Raw genomic sequence first — 17,470 nt, forward strand, 5'->3', positions numbered from 1 at the left:
ATGAACAGATGCTACAGCGGCCCAGAGGCCTTTCACACTGTTCCCTTCTCTCTGCTCCAGGGCCAGTCACAGGAGCCAACCTCTCTCCTGCAGCTCTCCTCCACTGGAGCCCTCTCAGCCCTTTAGAGGGATCACCTGACCTCTTCCCAGCAGTGTCAGATCAGAACAGGGCTGTCTGGTCCTAGAGTGACCAGACAGCAAATGTTAAAAATCAGGACAGGGAGTGGGGTGGGGGGGTAATAGGAGCCTATACAAGAAAAAGACCCCAAAATAGGGACTGTCCCTATAAAATCAGGACATCTGGTCACCCTAGCTGGCCCCTAAAGTGGAAGGCCACCTCACCAACATGACCAGTGCACTGCAAACAGGCACAACAAAGTGTAGTGCAAAAATACTGAAGAAGGCCCTCTTCACTTTGGATTGCAAAGGTGACACTTAAGCCTGGTCTACACTACAAGTTTAGGTCGAATTTAGCTGCATTAAATCAAATTAACCCTGCAACCATTCACACAAGGAAGCCATTTACTTCAACACAAAGGGCTCTTAAAATCGATTTCTGTACTCCCTGATGAGGGGAGTAGCGCTGAAATCGACACTGCCGGTTCGAATTAGGGTTAGTGTGGACGTAATTTGATGGTATTGGCCTCCTGGCGCTATCCCACAGTGCACCATTGTGACCCCCTGGAAAGCAATCTGAACTCAGATGCACTGGCCAGACAGACAGGAAAAGCCCCACAAACTTTTGAATTTAATTTCATGTTTGCTCAGCATGGAGAGCTGATCATCACAGGTTGTTACCATGCTGAGCTCATCAGCACAGGTAACCATGCAGTCTGAGAATCGAAAAAGAGCTCCAGCACGAACCGTATGGGAGGTACTGGATCTGATCACTGTATGGGGAGATGATTCCACGCTAGCAGAACTGCGTTCCAAAGGACGAAATGCCAAAACATTTGGAAAAAATCTCCAAGGGCATGATGGAGAGAGGCCACAATAGGGACTCAATACAATGCCGCGTGAAAGTTAAGGAGTTCAGACAAGCCTACCAGAAAACCAAAGAAGCAAACAGATGCTCCGGGGCAGAGCCGCAGACATGTCGCTTCTATGCTGAGCTGCATGCAATTCGAGGGGGGGCTGCCACTATTACCTCACCCCGACCATGGATTCCGAGGAGGGGGTACTCTCAGCCATGCCTGAGGATTTTGCAGACTGGGAAGATGAGGAGGAGGAGGAGGAGGAGGACGACGAGCTTGAGGAGAGCACACAGCACACCGTTCTCCCAAACAGACGGGATCTTTTTTGCAGCCTGACTGAAATAGGCTCCCAGTCCTCCCAAGGTGGTATCCTGGACCATGAAGCTGGAGAAGGGACCTCTGGTGAGTGTACCTTTGTAAATATAAAACATGGTTTAAAAGTAAGCTTTTTTTAAATGATTAATTTGCCCTGAGTACTTGGGATGCATTTGCTGCCGTACAGCTACTGGAAAGTCTGTTACGTGTGCTGGATGGACAGAAATCCTTCAGACATCTCCATGCAGCTCTCCTGGAGTACTTCAAAAGCCTTTGCAGAAGGTTTCTGGGCAGTGCAGCCTTTTTCCATCCTCCATGGTCGACTTTACCACTCCACACTAGTGCAAGATAATCTGGCTATCATTGCATGACAAGAGCTTGCAGTGTATGGTCCCGTGTTTGCTGGCAATTCAGTAACATCTATCTCTCTGTTGTTATCCTCAAGAGGAGAGTGATATTGTTGCATGGTTAACCTGGTTGAAATCATGGGGAATTTAATTTAAGGGACATTCAGAGGATGGTCGTTCTTACTGGGTGTTTGCCTGTGGCTGAAAAGAATCCTCCTTGCAGTTAGCCAAGCAGTGGTGGTAGGAGCGCATTGGCACTGAGCTGTTCGTGTTTGGCTAGCAGATCTCCCTGATACCAGACACATGGTTGTGGCGAGGGCGTAAAGTGATCACCCCAGGACTTGGGGGGGGGGGGGGGGCAGTAGTTTGGTTTCTGCTGCTGCATGTTAACATGAAAACCGCAGCACTCAATGGGCTTTGCTTGGTATGGGAAAGGAGAGCGCTGCTTTTATCAAGGTTGCAGAAGCCAAAAGACTATGGCTTACCAAGGCCGCATGCAAGCCGAATTCTGTTGCCCAGCCCTGCATCTGTGATCTCTAACACCAAAGCCATAGGCACTCAATATTAAGATGCAAAATGTGACCTTGTACCGAAATCACATGTGCTATGTAGTGTGAATAGTGCTGTTCACCGTGAAAGAGTATACCCATTGTTCTGTAAAATGTATCTTTTTAAACACTTCTCTCTCTTTTTTCTCCTCTTGCAGCTGCAAATTTTTCAAGCCTCCCTCCTCCATCCCAAAGGCTCTCTCAGATAAGGCAGCAAAAAAAAACAAAAAAACAAAAACAAAAAACGCACGATGAAATGTTCTCTGAGATCATGCAGTTGACCTGCAATAAAAGAGCTCATCTGAATGAGTGGAAGGACACAGTATCACCATACAGGAAAGCAGTCAATGAACATGAGGACAGGAGGCGGCAGGAAGATCAGAGGAGGCAGGATGCAACGCTAGGGCTACTGAGGGATCAATCGGACATGCTCCGGCATCAAGTGGAGCTTCAGGAATGGCAGCAGGATCACAAAGCGCCACTCCAGCCCCTGTTTATCTGCCCTCCCCATTCCCCAAGCTCCATAGCCTCCTCATCCAGATGCCCAAGAACACGGGGGGAGGCTCTGTGCACCCTGCCACTCCACTCCGGTGGACAGCCCAAGCAACAGAAGGCTGTCATTCAACAAGTTTTGAAGTGGCCTTTTCCTTTCCTCCTCCCACACCTCACCCGAGTTATCTTGTCAGTTCTGGCCCTATTTTTACAATCAATTAATAAAGAATACATGGTTTTTAAATGATAGTGACTTTATTTCCTTTGCAAGCAAGCTGTGATCAAAGGGGGGTGGGTGGGTGGCTTACAGGGAATGAGTCAACCAAGGAAGTGGGTTTTCATCAAGGAGAAACAGAACTTTCACACCATAGCCTGGCCAGTCATGAAACTGGTTTTCAAAGCTTCTCTGATGCGCAGCGTTTCCTGGTGTACTCTTCTAATCACCCTGTTGTCTGGCTGCATGTAATCAGCAGCCAGGCGATTTGCCTCAACCTCCCACCCTGTCATAAACATCTCCCCCTTACTCTCACAGATATTGTGGAGCACACAGCAAGCAGCAATAACAATGAGGACATTGGTTTCGCTGATATCTAACCAAGTCAGTAAAGTGCACCAGCGACCCTTTAAATGTCCAAAGGCACATTCTACCACCATTCTGCACTTGCTCAACTTATAGTTGAACAGCTCCTGATTACTGTCCAGGCTGCCTGTGTATGGCTTCATGAGCCATGGCATTAAGGGGTAGGCTGGGTCCCCAAGGATAACTATAGGCATGTCAGCATCCCCAATGGTTATTTTCTGGTCTGGGAAGTAAATCCCTTGTTGCAGCTGTTTAAACAGACTAGTGTTCCTGAAGACACGAGCGTCATGAACCCTTCTCGGTCATCCCACATTGATGTTGGTGAAACGTCCCTTGTGATCCACCAGTGCTTGCAGCACCATTGAAAAAGTACCCCTTGCGGTTTATGTACTAGGTGCCCTGGTGCTCCGGTGCCAAGACAGGGATATGGGTTTCATCTATCGCTCCACCGCAGTTAGGGAAACCCATTGCAGCAAAGCCATCCACTATGACCTGCACATGTCCCAGAGTCACTACCTTTGGTAGCAGCAGCTCAGCAATTGCTTTGGCTACTTGCATCACAGCAGCCCCCACAGTAGATTTGCCCACTCCAAATTGATTCCTGACTGACCGGTAGCTGTCTGGTATTGCAAGCTTCCAGAGAGCTATCGCCACTCGCTTCTCAACTGTGAGGGCTGCTCTCATCTTGGTATTCTGGCGCTTCAGGGCAGGGGAAAGCAAGTCACAATGTTCCATGAAAGTGCCCTTACGCATGTGAAAGTTTCGCAGCTACTGGAAATCGTCTCACACCTGCAACACTATGCGGTCCCACCAGTCTGTGCTTGTTTCCCAGGCCCAGAAATTGGTGTTCCACGGCATGAACCTGCCCCATTAATACCATGATCTCCAAAGCGCAGGGGCCCGCGGTTTGAGAGAATTCTGTGTCTATGTCTTCATTACTCTCCTTGCCGTGCTGCCATCGCCTCCTCCTTGCCTGGTTTTCCAGGTTCTGGTTCTCATAAACTGCACAATAATGTGCGAGGTGTTTACAAAGTTCATGACTGCTGCATTGAGCTGAGCGGGATCCATGCTTGCCATGGTATGGCATCTGCACTGAAAAAAGGTGCGAAACAATTGTCTGCCGTTGCTCTGACAGAGGGAGGGGCGACTGACGACGTGGCTTACAGGGAATTAAAATCCACAAAGGTGGAGGCTTTGCATCAAGGACAAACACAAACAACTGTCCCACAGAATGGCCCCCTCAAGGATTGAACTCAAAAGCCTGGGTTTAGCAGAATGTTGATTTCAGAGAGGGAGGGGGGAGCAAATGAATACAAAATAAATCTGGTTAATTTCTTGTTTTGATTTACTCCATCTATCTTTTACATCTTAGGCTGGCAGCAGACAGTGCAGTATGGCTGCTAGCCATTGTCATCTCCTGGCTGCTTGGCAGAAGATGGGAAGTGACGTGGTTGAGTCACTCCCATTTCTGTATGACGACGAAGGCTTTCAGTCCTAATGCAATATCTGCTGCCAAACGGCAATGAGCTGCTGCTGTGTAGCAATGCAGTCCCATGTCTGCTAGCACTCAGGAGACTTACGGTGGTCAGCTGTGCCGGCTCCATGCTTGCTGCGGTATGGCATCTGCACAGGTAACACAGGAAAAAAGGCGCGAAACGATTGTCTGCTGTTGCTTTCACGGAGGGAGGGAGGGAGGTCTGACAACATGTACCTAGAACCACCCGCGACATTTTTTTTGCCCCATCAGGCATTGGGAGCTCAATCCAGAATTCCAATGGGCGGGGGGAGACTGCGGGAACTATGGGATAGCTACTCACAGTGCAATACTCCGGAAGACGCTAGCCTTGGTACATGGATGCACACCGCCGAATTAGTGCGCTTAGTGTGGCTGCATGTATTCGACTTTATACAATCTGTTGCCAAAAATTGAAAATCTGCAAAATTGGAGTAATCCCGTAGTGCAGACATACACTTAGGCATAAAGAGGAACAGTTTGTCTCAGGCTCAGTATTAGTCACATTTTACTGACTTTTTTTTTTTTTTTTTTTTTTTTAAGTTCTCCTCAGTCAACAATGTGATCACATTGAAAAATAGAGCTATGATTATGTAAGAATAGAATACAAGCCAGAGATGCATTTGACCTCCAGTCCCCCAACTCTTAAAATTAAGATCCTTTAACAGATTAATTACTCTGCAAGCAACCTCCAGAGTCCTTACAATAGGTAGTTCTGAAAGTACCAACAGAACTGAAAGAGAAATTAAGTCATGCTTGGCGCACTGACAGCAAGGGAGCTCTGTTGGGAAGAGCCAGGTACAGCACAGATGGCAAACAAAATTACAGTAGAAATGCTGTTAATTTCACTCTGTTTAAATTGCCTGTGTGGAACAAAAAATATATGTATTTTATATACAAATGCTGGAAGTAGAACATTTGTACCTACAGGATTATATAAACTCATGTAGATACTAACATCAAAGTGACCCATTTCATATATTCCAGTCCATAAAGACTTCACATATACATGGCAGGTCAGCTATTACACTTGGTGGGAATATGGGAGAGATTCTTCATGACAAAACTTTGAAAATGCCAAAACTATTATTCATCAGTCCAAAGGACATGCGCCCATGCTGATGACGGGTTCTGCTCAATAATGATCCAAAACAGTGCAGACCGACGCATGTTCATTTTCATCATCTGAGTCAAGTGCCACCAGCAGAAGGTTGATTTTCTTTTTTGCTGGTTTGGCTTTTGTAGTTTCCACATTAGTGTGTTGCCCTTTTAAGGCTTTTGAAAGCATGTTCCACACCTCGTCCCGCTCATATTTTAGAAGGCACTTCAAATTCTTAAACCTTGGGTCGAGTGCTGTAGCTATCTTTAGAAATCTCCCATCAGTACCTTCTTTGCATTTTGTCATATCTGCAGTGAAAGCGTTCTTAAAACGAACAACATGTGGTGGGTCGTCATCTGAGACAGCTATAACATGAAATATACACCAAAATGTGGGTAAAACAGAGCAGGAGACATACAATTCTTTCCCAAGGAGTTCAGTCACAAATTTAATTAACACGTTATTTTTTGAATGAGTGTCATCAGCATGGAAGCATGTCCTCTGGAATGGTGGCCAAAGCATGAAGTGGCATATGAATGTTTAGCGTAAGGATCTCAAACTCAAACCACCACGAGGGCCACATGAGTACTAGTCCATTGGCCCAAGGGCCACATCAGTGACACCTTTTCATACAAAGATACAAAAGCCCCCGCTTCTGCCCCAGACCGCCCACCCCCACTCCCCAACCCTTTCATGAGGCCCGCCCCTCCCCCACTCTTGCCCACACCTCCCTGCCCCATTACCAACCCTTCCCCAAATACCTCACCTCAGTCCGCGCCCTTTTCCGCCACCTCCCCTGAGCACGCTGTATCCCTGCTCCTTCCCGCCCCTCCTGGAAAGTCCTAAGCGCCACCAAACAGCTGTTTGGCAGCAGGAAGCGCTGGGAGATAGGCGGAGGAGCTGGGACACAGCACACTCAAGGAGGCAGAGGGTATGGGGAGCTATGGTGGGCCACAGGAAATAACTTCGTGGGCTGCATGTTTGAGACCCCTGGTTTAGCGTATCTGGCATGTAAATACCTTGCAATGCCAGCCACAAAACTGCCATGCCAACATCTGTACTCACTTTCAGGTGACATTGTAAATAAGAAGCGGGCAACATTATCTCCCATAAACGTAAACAAACTTGTTTCTCTTAGTGATTGGCTGAACAAGAAGTCAGACTAAGTGGACTTGTAGGTGCTAAAGTTTTACATTGTTTTGGTTTTGAGTGCAGTTATGTAACAAAAAAATTCTACATTTCTAAGTTGCACTTTCACGACAAAGACTGCACTATAGCACTTTTATGAGGTGAATTGAAAAATACTATTTCTTTTGTTTATCATTTTACAGTGCAAATATTTATAACAAAAACATAAAGTGAGCACTGTACTCTTTATTGTAACTGAAATCTATATATTTGAAAATGTAGAAAAACATCCAAAAATATTTAATAAATTTCAATTGGTATTCTATTGTTTAACAGTGCAATTAAAACTGCAATTAATCATGGTTATTTTTTTTTTTAATCGTGTGAGTAAACTGCAATTAATCAACAGCCCTAGTTTTACCTTTTATTTTCTTGTAACCAATTCGGACCTATATGCCTCAATACTTACAGTCACTTAGAATCTATCTTTCTGCAAATCTATAAATTTACTTTGTTGTTTTATCTAAACCAGTGTGTTTGGATTGAAGCGTGTTGGGCTAACAAGATTTGGGCAGATCATTTTCTATTAACAAATGACAGATTTTGAGCTTGTATTGTCCAGGCGGGTGCTGGGCAGTACAAGAGGCACATTTTTGGGGAAAAGTCTGGGACTCGAGAGTTTGCTGGTGTTGCTTTGCAGTGTAATTCACGGTATGGCCGGCTAGAGCACTCATATAGCGTAGCTGGGAGTGATTTACATGGTGGAGGCTGTGTCTGAGCAGACCAGGAGTGGCTGTTCTCACAGCAAAGCAACATAAAGGTACCCTGGGTTGGGGAATTGAGAGAACACAGCCGTCCATCAGTCCAGATGGGTATCCTGACCAAGTTTGTTCTGCTGTTTGGTTTATTATTAAATGACTTATTCCATAAGTGATCTTTGCAGCTTTAATAATAAGCCTCATGAAGCAGTCAACCTTTTCAGGTTTTGGTGGCAGTCTATTGATGGGGGGAGTTTTGACAGTGGTGGAGAGACCCATCTCAGGTTCCAGCATAGAACTGGTAATGCTGGTAATGACAGGGAGTTTGAGACTGATGCATACCACCACTGGCCTATGCGGGAAGGGGTCCAGGACAGTTCAAGATGCAATGAGTGGTGATCTGCCAGAGTCTGTGGACACAAAACAGGTTGTGTGTGTGTTTGTTCTTCCATCAGGCTGAGAGGAAGGTACCTTTTTGCTTTGCCTCAAACAGCAGGTACTGATCCTGTGCCAATGCCTACTCAGCAAACTGTTCACGTGAAACATCATTCATTGACTAGCCCCATGTTGTATGGTGACTGTTGAAATCGCCAAGGTACACAGATGTATGATGTGATTTTTTTAGGTCTGGTAAGGACCACTGCCAGATGGGCAACTTATACATGTTATATATTGTCAGCTCACCAGCTGGGATACCAATTGTGAAACCATTGTCTGTTACTGGAAGTGCTTTGGCTATGTCTTTTAGGTAGCCATGACATTTTGGATAGTTTTGTTTGGAGGGAAGGATGCCTTTTGGTATCTTGAAGTGTGCAGTATTCTTCCGCAATGTGTTTTTCTTCCAATGTTATGATGTTGATGTTATTGTCCATCAGCAGCCTCGCAATGACATCAACCTTTGAAGAAGACAGGCCCTCTACATTGTTGGCACAGACAAATTGACAAACCTATTAGTTGATCAGTGTGGCTCTGAAAAGAGCCTTTCTTGGAATAGTTGCTATTTTGACCAGGAGGTCAACGAATGATCTTCCATCTCCAAAGGCATGGCATTACATTGGACACATAGGTTAAAGTGGTTAACAGGAAGGATCACGTGAAGGTTGCCACCATCACTCCCTAAGCTCCTCCATGGTTACAGGAGCTTCTTTATTCCCCGCTGGAAGCCAAAGAGCAAAAAAACAGTCCTTAGGAAGCATGAAGCTACTGATGACCTGGATTTAGCCACTGCTCTCCTTCAATCACTGCACTCTACAAGACACCAATGATGGATGAAAATGGTGGAGGCCACAGACTTCAGACATTAAAGCCACTGTGCGTGGTCCCTTCTGTGGCACCTAGGTGGAGCAGTGCCATCACATGCAAAAGCACCACAAGTCACTGCTGACAGCATCGTCAGCCTCTGGATAAGAAATTCTAAGATGACAATCAATCAAACAAATAAAGAGGTTGTCATAAACAAACAGTAGGAGTTAATAGAACAGAAGTACTTTATATCTCTTTTGACTGTAAAGGGTTAACAAGTTCAGTAAGCCTGGCTGTCACCTGACCGGAGGACCAATCAGGGGACAGGATACTTTCAAATCTTGAGGGAGGGAAGTTTCTGTGTGTGCTGCTAGTTTTGGTTGTGGTTCTCTCTGGGTTCTGAGAGTGACCAGACGTGCAACCAGGTTTCTCTCCAATCTCTCCGATACAGGCTCTTATAAGTTCAAAATAGGAAGTACTAGGTAGATAAGGCGAGTTAGGCTTATGTTTGTTTTCTTTATTTGCAAATGTGCATTTGGCTGGAAGAAGTTCAATTGTATATTTGGCTGGAAGGAGTTCAAACATGTATTTTGCTGAAAGGATTTTAATTTTACTTGTATACTTAGGCTGGGAGGGTATTCCCAGTGTCTATAGCTGAAAAACCCTGTACCTAATCCATCTGATATTTACAAAGATATTTTTTACTGTTTTTCCTTCTTTAATTAAAAAGCTTTTCTTGTTTAAGAACCTGATTGTTTTTAGTTTGGTCTGTTGTTTAAGAAACCTGATTGTTTTTGTCAATTCCTGGTTGAGATCCCAAGAAGACCTCCCGGGTATGGAATGTTGCACAGGGAACTTGGTGGGGAGAAAGGCAGGGCAAGGGGGAGCGAAAGGGTAATTTCTCTTCTGTGCCAGGATTACTTTTCTCTCTCTCTCTCAGGGAGAGTCTGGGAGGGGGAGAGAGAAGGAGGGGGGAAGGTGGATTTTCCTCTCTGTTTTAAGATTCAAGGAGTTTGAATCACAGTGATCTTCCAGGGTAACCCAGGGAGGGGAAGCCTGGGAGAGGGAACGGTGGGGGAAAGGGTTTACTTTCCTTGTGGTAAGATCCAGAGGGTCTGGGTCTTGAGGGTCCTCGGGCAAAGTTTTGGGGGGACCAGAGTGTACCAGGCACTGGAATTCCTGGTTGGTGGCAGAGCTACAGGTTCTAAGCTGGTCATCAAGCTTAGAGGAATTCCTGCTGGTACCCCATCTTTTGGACGCTAAGGTTCAGGGTGGGTAATTATACCACGACAGAGGTGAAAACAGCTCTTAAGGAATCATGCCCAAAAAGGTTTCTCTTCATCGTCTCTGTCAATCTTTCATAAGCCCAGAGACTGATGCTGCCCTCTTTGCTACCAAACAGGAGAAACAGCTGGCAGCGGTGGCATCCTTCTGGACTTCCTTAAATATCTCAGGCTGAGAGGAAACGAACGGATGGCATCACTCATCACAGAAGTCATCACCACCAGCAAACTCCTAACAATTTGGAATCAAAGGTAATGACCATTTTAAAACCTGGAAAGCTGCCCGATGACCCCAAAAGCTACCACACTATATATCTCCTCTGTACAACAGCAAATTATTGGAGTAGATGATCCTGGCAAGGCTTACCTCCATTCTGGAGGCTGCAATCCCCCCAGAACAGGCAGGTTTCAGGGCACGGTTAAGTTGTTGGGACCAAGTGCCTGCACTGACTACACATTCTGAAGCTAGTTTCCAGCAGAAGCTTAAAACGAACAGCTTCCATTGACTTATCAGCTTATGACACTGTCTGCCACAAGGGCCTACTGCTGAAGCTATCTGCCCTACTTCTGTGCAACCAGACATTTTGACTCACAGGTCAATGCTTTTGGACAGAACAGTTTGTGTTCATCACAGACACAAAAAACTGAGTCTGCACAATGGCCTCCCATAGAGATCACCACTAGCACTATCCCTTTATAGATGATGTTCCCATAAACAACATGCTGCAAATTCATTTATGCTGACAGCCTGGCGCTAATGATGTAGACTGCAACACTCAAAGTAGCTGAAGACATCCTTAACGTTTGAAGAGGACAGAAAACTGGCAGCTCAAACCCAATCCATCAAAGACCATGTCATTGGCTTTCCATTTCAGCAATTCTGAAGCAAAGAGGATGGTTAATGTAAACGTTTGCAGCAAGGCTATCACCCATGATTCTAACCACTGCTATCAAGGAGTCACTCTCGATCACAGCTTTACGTATCAACAACATCTGAAGCAGGTGAGCCCTGTAATGAAGAGTTGTATCAATATCACCCAAAAGCTAGCAGGTTCTACACTGGGGTTGTGACACTCAAATGCTACAAATGGCAATGCTGGCTTTAGTTTATTCCACAGCCGAGTACTGCACACTTGTTTGAGAAAAGAGCTCGCATATGGACCGCTTCGATATCCAGTTAAATGTGGCAATGAGACTTGTAACTGGTGCCCTGAAGTCCAGTTCACACAAACATCCTTCCTCCAACCATCTTGCAAGAGATGGCTATGTTGTGAGAGTAAAAGAAGCCTTTCATTAACCAAAAGCTCCTGCTCCAGGATCACCTTGTTCTTGCTCACTGAAAACGACGGACAACCATCCATGGTATTAGGATGTTACACAGAAGATGTGTATACCTAATACACAAAGGTATAATCAAGGATTCACCAGAATACAAATGTGAAGACCTCAAAACCAAACCATTGTGAACAAGTGCCCCTTTTCTTTTCTTTTCCAGGAGGTATAGCAAAGGTGCACTCTGCATCTTCTGAAGCCCTCAACTGGATTTCAAACTTTTCTATTAACTTGTAAATGTTGCTGTTTCCATATAAAATTGAAATATTTCATAGTTAAGGATGCAGCTGACTGTTTGTTTGTACCTGAATTTTGCATGCTCCTTAAAGCCAATCAAAACAAAAAGTCAGATTAACCTGGAAATTGGTAGGTCAAGTCAAAGACCGGAGTCCATGGACAAAGTCTAAAATCATTTGAACATGGGGTTTTTCAAGACAGCACTCTAAAAAAACTGAATGGTATGCAAAGCAGCATTAGAAGATTGTTTGCTTTTTAGTCCACACCTAGAGAACAAAGGAGACACATGAAACTTATATCACTGGTATCCTCATACTGAGATCCAGTGCACATAACCAAAACCAAAGTGCATAATCTAAAACAAGAAAAAAGTTTATTTGAGCTTCACTTTGGAACACTCCAATATCAGTGGAGACCATGGAAGGGAGGGAAAAATGCATCGTCAGAAGAAGAGATCTGCAGGCATACCAACTCACTCGGAGTGCGCCAACCCTCCCACCATAATCTGAATCCCTCTTAACACATTTCTAGGCTCACTACACTTCTCCAAACCCAGGAAAGTCCGGGGCTCCCCAGGCCAAGTTTTCATGTGCTGCAAAGTTTGCTCCTGCTGCTTTAGTTGTGCAATTTTTGGCCACAGACTTTTTTGCAAGTTCAGATTTCAGCATTAAAACATCTAGCTAGCAGACTATGCATATAAATCCAGATTTTGGAACAAGTAAAGCTTTGCAATTACTCACTGAACACTCCAAAAACCTGTGCAAGTAATAGTGTGATCCAAACGGACAGGTCGTCATTTTGAAAACTGTTCCCTGGGAGTTTACTTTAAAAAAAATATTCCAGAAAACATTTTAAATATCAAAATATGTACAGTTTGCTTATTTTCTGATATTTTATCAGAGCTATGAAGAGTCCTAACCACAGTGAACACTGCATTGGTACCAGTACTGATGAGCAAGTATGTCTTCAGAACAGCCATGCTAAATTCTTCTTATGCAAGATCGTAATACCTGCACATTAATCTCAAACCAAAGGACAATCAAAAAGAGTTAAATCACATCTCTATGAAAGATACTGTCAAAAGACAAGTCTACACAGCAGTTGGAAGTAGTCTACAAAAAATTGCAAAGCTGCTTCCATTCAAATCAAATGATAATGTAAAAAAAGATCTAGATGTCAAATGAAGATTTATTTAGACATTAAACAGCAGTGGTATTTAGCTGTTACTTTTTGGATCAGAGAAACAAGATTGGCTTTCTTTGTTTTGAGGTCAGGCATGTGCTGTACTCCTTGGAAAACCTTAACTGAACCATATCACAAAATATCTGTACACACATTTAGTGTGGGCTTTTCCAATGCATTCAGCATTGGCCTAATTGCTCCTATAGAAATCAATGTGAATTCTATCATCAACATCAATGAGAGCAGAATTAGGCCAGTGCTGAGCATTTTTGAAAAAACACCCTTCGTCTGCAGGGGCTGTAGTAAAATAACCATGTGAGTGTGACCTCAGGATAGTTGAAAGGTATGTGGTTTTGGATGTGGAAGATTGGGTCCTCAAATGTAGCAACAAGCCCTTGCTAGCATTACATACTGAGGCATTTCCATTTCTCTCTGAATCATGTATGTAACAGAAATTACCAAACTCATCTGTCCTTATCTCTTACTACATCAGGCCTTCTGTTCTGCTAATGATGCTGGCCTTGTTCTTCAATTTGCCCACTTCTCCCACTACTGTCTGCATACCTTCATCTATCCTCCTACCATGAACAGATGACCCTCCACAAAGCCATAAGTGTCGCCATAAGCTACTCCACAAAGCCATAAGTGTCGCTCCTCATTTAAATCTCTCCTGAAGACACCCACTTCTTCTGAAACACTGAGCTAACTTCTTTTAACAAAGTTGCCCACTTAGTTACTACATTTATTTCAGCAGTCAACTGCTCATTTATATGGACTTCTCACCCCCAAATAATGTAACGATAAAAAGTTGACAAGGAACATTTCAATTGAAATAAAGACATCCTATTATAATAAGGATGCATTTCTTTACAGTGCATAACCTAGCCCACAAGCTCCAAGAATAGGTCCTTAATCTAGGAGACTGACATTATTTAATAGAGACAAAACTGAGATTGTTTCCTGAAACATCCCCCACCCCATCCCTGGCACACCAGCACCATTACCTGGGCAATGCTGCTTTCAAAGACTCTTCCCAAGTCCCTTTTATTCATTAGAAGCAAACTGTGTTGTGCTGGGCATGGTTAGAAACTTTTGAGAATCTGAAAGAGTTTCTTTATTGGATAAACTTAGACCAAGCAAACTACAGCAAAGTCAGTTCTAGAGCCTGTTTTAAGAACAAGTTTTAGACCATTTAAGGTCCAAAGCCTTTTCAAAAGTCATCTGGATTCTGGTGCAGTCCTTGGATTTTTTTTTTAATGAGAGGTTGGTCCTGTCTTCTTTGTGGACAAAGAGGGAAACTGAAATTCACAGATTGGTAATGGAAAACATCCTTGTATAAAGAGAATTTGCAGGTGATGGGTGTGACACTTCATGAGGACTACAAACAGGCAGTGAACAAGTTTCATTACGGGTGTGTCCACACAAACATTTAGTTTGTGGCAAGCTGGGGTGGGAACCAACCCACACTAGTTTACCGGCTAATAACTGTGTGGACCCTGCTGATGTGCATTAATAGTTCATTAATGCACTCTGGTCTAGTCCCATTTCTAAATTAGCACAATGTCCCTTCCCCTGGATTAAGCGCTTGTTTACGATTCCAGCTGGCGCCGATCTATGAACATTTGTAAGTCAAGTTGGACAAAGAATTGTGGAAATTTACGACAATTAAGTACAGACATAAAGGCCTATTTATTCCAGACAGCCTCTCGGAATCACATAAATGCATTGAAAGGATAACAAGGGTTAATCCATACAGCCATCTACTTTGATGACATCATTATCATGAGCTAAAATGACAAGGAACACCTGGAAGCCTCCAAGATGTTGGAATGTATTCTGAAAGTAGGAGTGAGACTGCAGAAGAACAAGTGCACATTCTTGTGGGATTCTGTGACTTATTTAGGGCACCAGCAACCGAAGGAAGGTATCAAGTCAATGCCAGAAAAGATTCCAGCAATTTTGGAAGTGTCTGACATGACGTCAGTGACTGCACCGAGGAAGCAGCTAGGATTACTGAACTATTATGGGAAATTTCTCGCAAGTTTAGCCTCCTTGTTATATCTGCTGTCAAATCTATTGGAAGACAGGGTAGGGCTGAGGCACAGCCTGATTCTTCAAGAGTCAAATTGAGCACTTCTCCCCACAGACATTTTGTTGCATTGTCATTGCCATTAAGTATCCTTAGGGCTTTACAGCACTGAATTCCCTGGCGGCTAACCAGGAATTACCCTCCTCAAAAGAACAGAAATGGAGGAGGAGCACAAACTGCCCTTCAGGTTTCCACCCCCACAAGAGAACATATTTTTTTAGTCCAAACTGCCAGGATATGTGGGTGCCCTCTCCACTTGTGGCTCTCACAAGAGGCACTTCCTGTTTGGTTACCATGGAGCTGTAAGCAATATTTAACAGCTCTTGGGTGCTTCCTCACCATGCAAAATCGGAAAGAAAAGCTTTACATTTTCAACATCATATGCAAAGAGAGATGATTTCCCACAAATCCACTGCAGGAAGAAGCTTTGGGGCATGGATGGCACGAGTGAAATACTGTTTCTGCAAACTGAGATTTGTAATCTGCAAGTATTATCGCAGCTTAGGGTGAGGGGGGTGAAAGAAGTTACCATTTGACATTGCCCCTTCCCACAAAGCACTTACCTCAAGTATGTTTCCCTTTCAGCTGCTTTTAACTAATTTTCTAGTGAAAAAGCTAATCCAGGTGATGTTCAATATTCAGAAGTTAAATTTTATAAAAGTCTGAGTTAAAATTGACCGCTGGAAGATAAACTGCTGCTTAAATGCCAGCTGGACATTTCGGAATAAGGGCAGGGAGAGAGATCCAAATAGTCCATAGGACATCAAAATGAAAGAAAGTTAGAAAAAACTGATGAATATGTTCAAAACAGTAAATAAGTGGCGTTCATAACCTATTCCCTCCTATTTGGCAAGGAACTAACTTTTCAGACTGGAAGCATATATTGCATAAAGCCCACTAAAATGGTGGTTTATTTAAAAAATGAAATGTAAAAAAAAAAAAAATCAATAAACCTTCCTGTAATAGCAACAAGTCATGATGGACTGCATTAGTAGATTAGTGAATTTAAGTGTTTGAAGCACACTTACATATGCACCAATCACCTACTAATAGAATGCGAGTCTTTTTCTGTTAAAAAGGAAGGAAGGATTTTTATGGCACATTATACTTTTCACTTTAACGTATGTTGTGGAAAGGCTGGTTTCCTACAATCTGAGATGCGAAATTTTGCCCTCAGTTGTGTGTATGCACATATGTAACTGCCATTGAGTTCATGGGAACATACAAGTGCAAAATATGCCTCCTACTTGCCTAGCCTGTATTTCATGTGAGGGATTCTTGACCAAAGAGAAAGGTTCTCTTTTCCTTTCATCCTCCAACTCCATGCATGCATGTTATTTTTATGCAAATTAACTATAATTCAGAATCCTAGGTTGAACAGAAGTTTTTAGTTTTGCAAATCTGGCCAATTTGTCCAGGCCATAAATGCTGCAGCTGTTTTATGTTCCACTGAATTTTAGAATGAGATCATCAACCACCATAATCGTGTTTTGAAAATAAAAACATAAGTTTGTACTCAGTTCATACTGGAAATGGTAATGTCAGTTGTGAATCTGTGTGTTCTTTGAGACATGACATTAGGTAAAGGTTTATGAGCACTGGTACATACTGTACAATAAGACTGAAAAGTGACTCCTGCAGGGAATTATAGGAGCTGGATTTAGTACAAAACGAAGCCTACACACTTTCTTTCACTACAATAAAACAAAACTCCAAATCCACCCAACTTCATTTCAGACTACAAACACTGCACCTTTGTGACCAAGGTAATGGCTCCATAGTCCTCTTGTTCACTTCATTCGGTGGGTCAGTAGTTTCCCACTAGGACTCTTACTTCCAGTTATTATGTCTATTCAGAGCTGAACACTTTCCAGTTGGCTCATTCTCACTCTAAGTGTCAGATATAAAATGAGAGCCAGTGGAATGACTGGATACATTGGGTCAAACTATCAATTACATTGGAATAAATCTGAAGTGACTCCTCTGTTATCAATGGAGTTGTTCTATATTTATTCCCAGTGTAATTGACAGCAGAATATGGCCCATTTTTCTTTATGCTTACACATTTACATGTCCGATTCATTTAAATTATCTGAATGTGAAATCTCCCGATTGTTTCCTTCTGAATTCTAATTCTTTATCTGGGGTGGTCATCACTCAGGCCCCATCTACACTACGCAGTTAAAATCGATTTAAACAGCGTTAAATCGATTTAACGCTGCACCTGTCCACACTACACCGCCCTGTAAATCGATTTAAAGGGCTCTTTAAATCGATTTCTGTACTCCATCAAAACCACAGGAGTTACCCTAAAATCGATTTTACTACATCGGAATTATGGTAGTGTGGAC

The 17,470-nt window shown here is 43.5% G+C and overlaps 1 protein-coding gene and 1 pseudogene across 3 annotated transcripts in view; one reads left to right on the plus strand and one right to left on the minus strand.

The window, feature by feature from the left end:
* The window catches only part of TPPP (tubulin polymerization promoting protein), a 120,768-nt gene that overhangs the window by 38,389 nt on the left and 64,909 nt on the right, over positions 1 to 17,470 (minus strand). The gene's annotated exons all lie outside the window — the stretch shown is intronic.
* On the plus strand, positions 816 to 2,841 carry LOC142046339 (uncharacterized; annotated as a pseudogene).

The sequence above is a fragment of the Chelonoidis abingdonii genome, chromosome 2, assembly GCF_003597395.2.
Source record: "Chelonoidis abingdonii isolate Lonesome George chromosome 2, CheloAbing_2.0, whole genome shotgun sequence".
Taxonomy (NCBI): domain Eukaryota; kingdom Metazoa; phylum Chordata; order Testudines; family Testudinidae; genus Chelonoidis; species Chelonoidis abingdonii.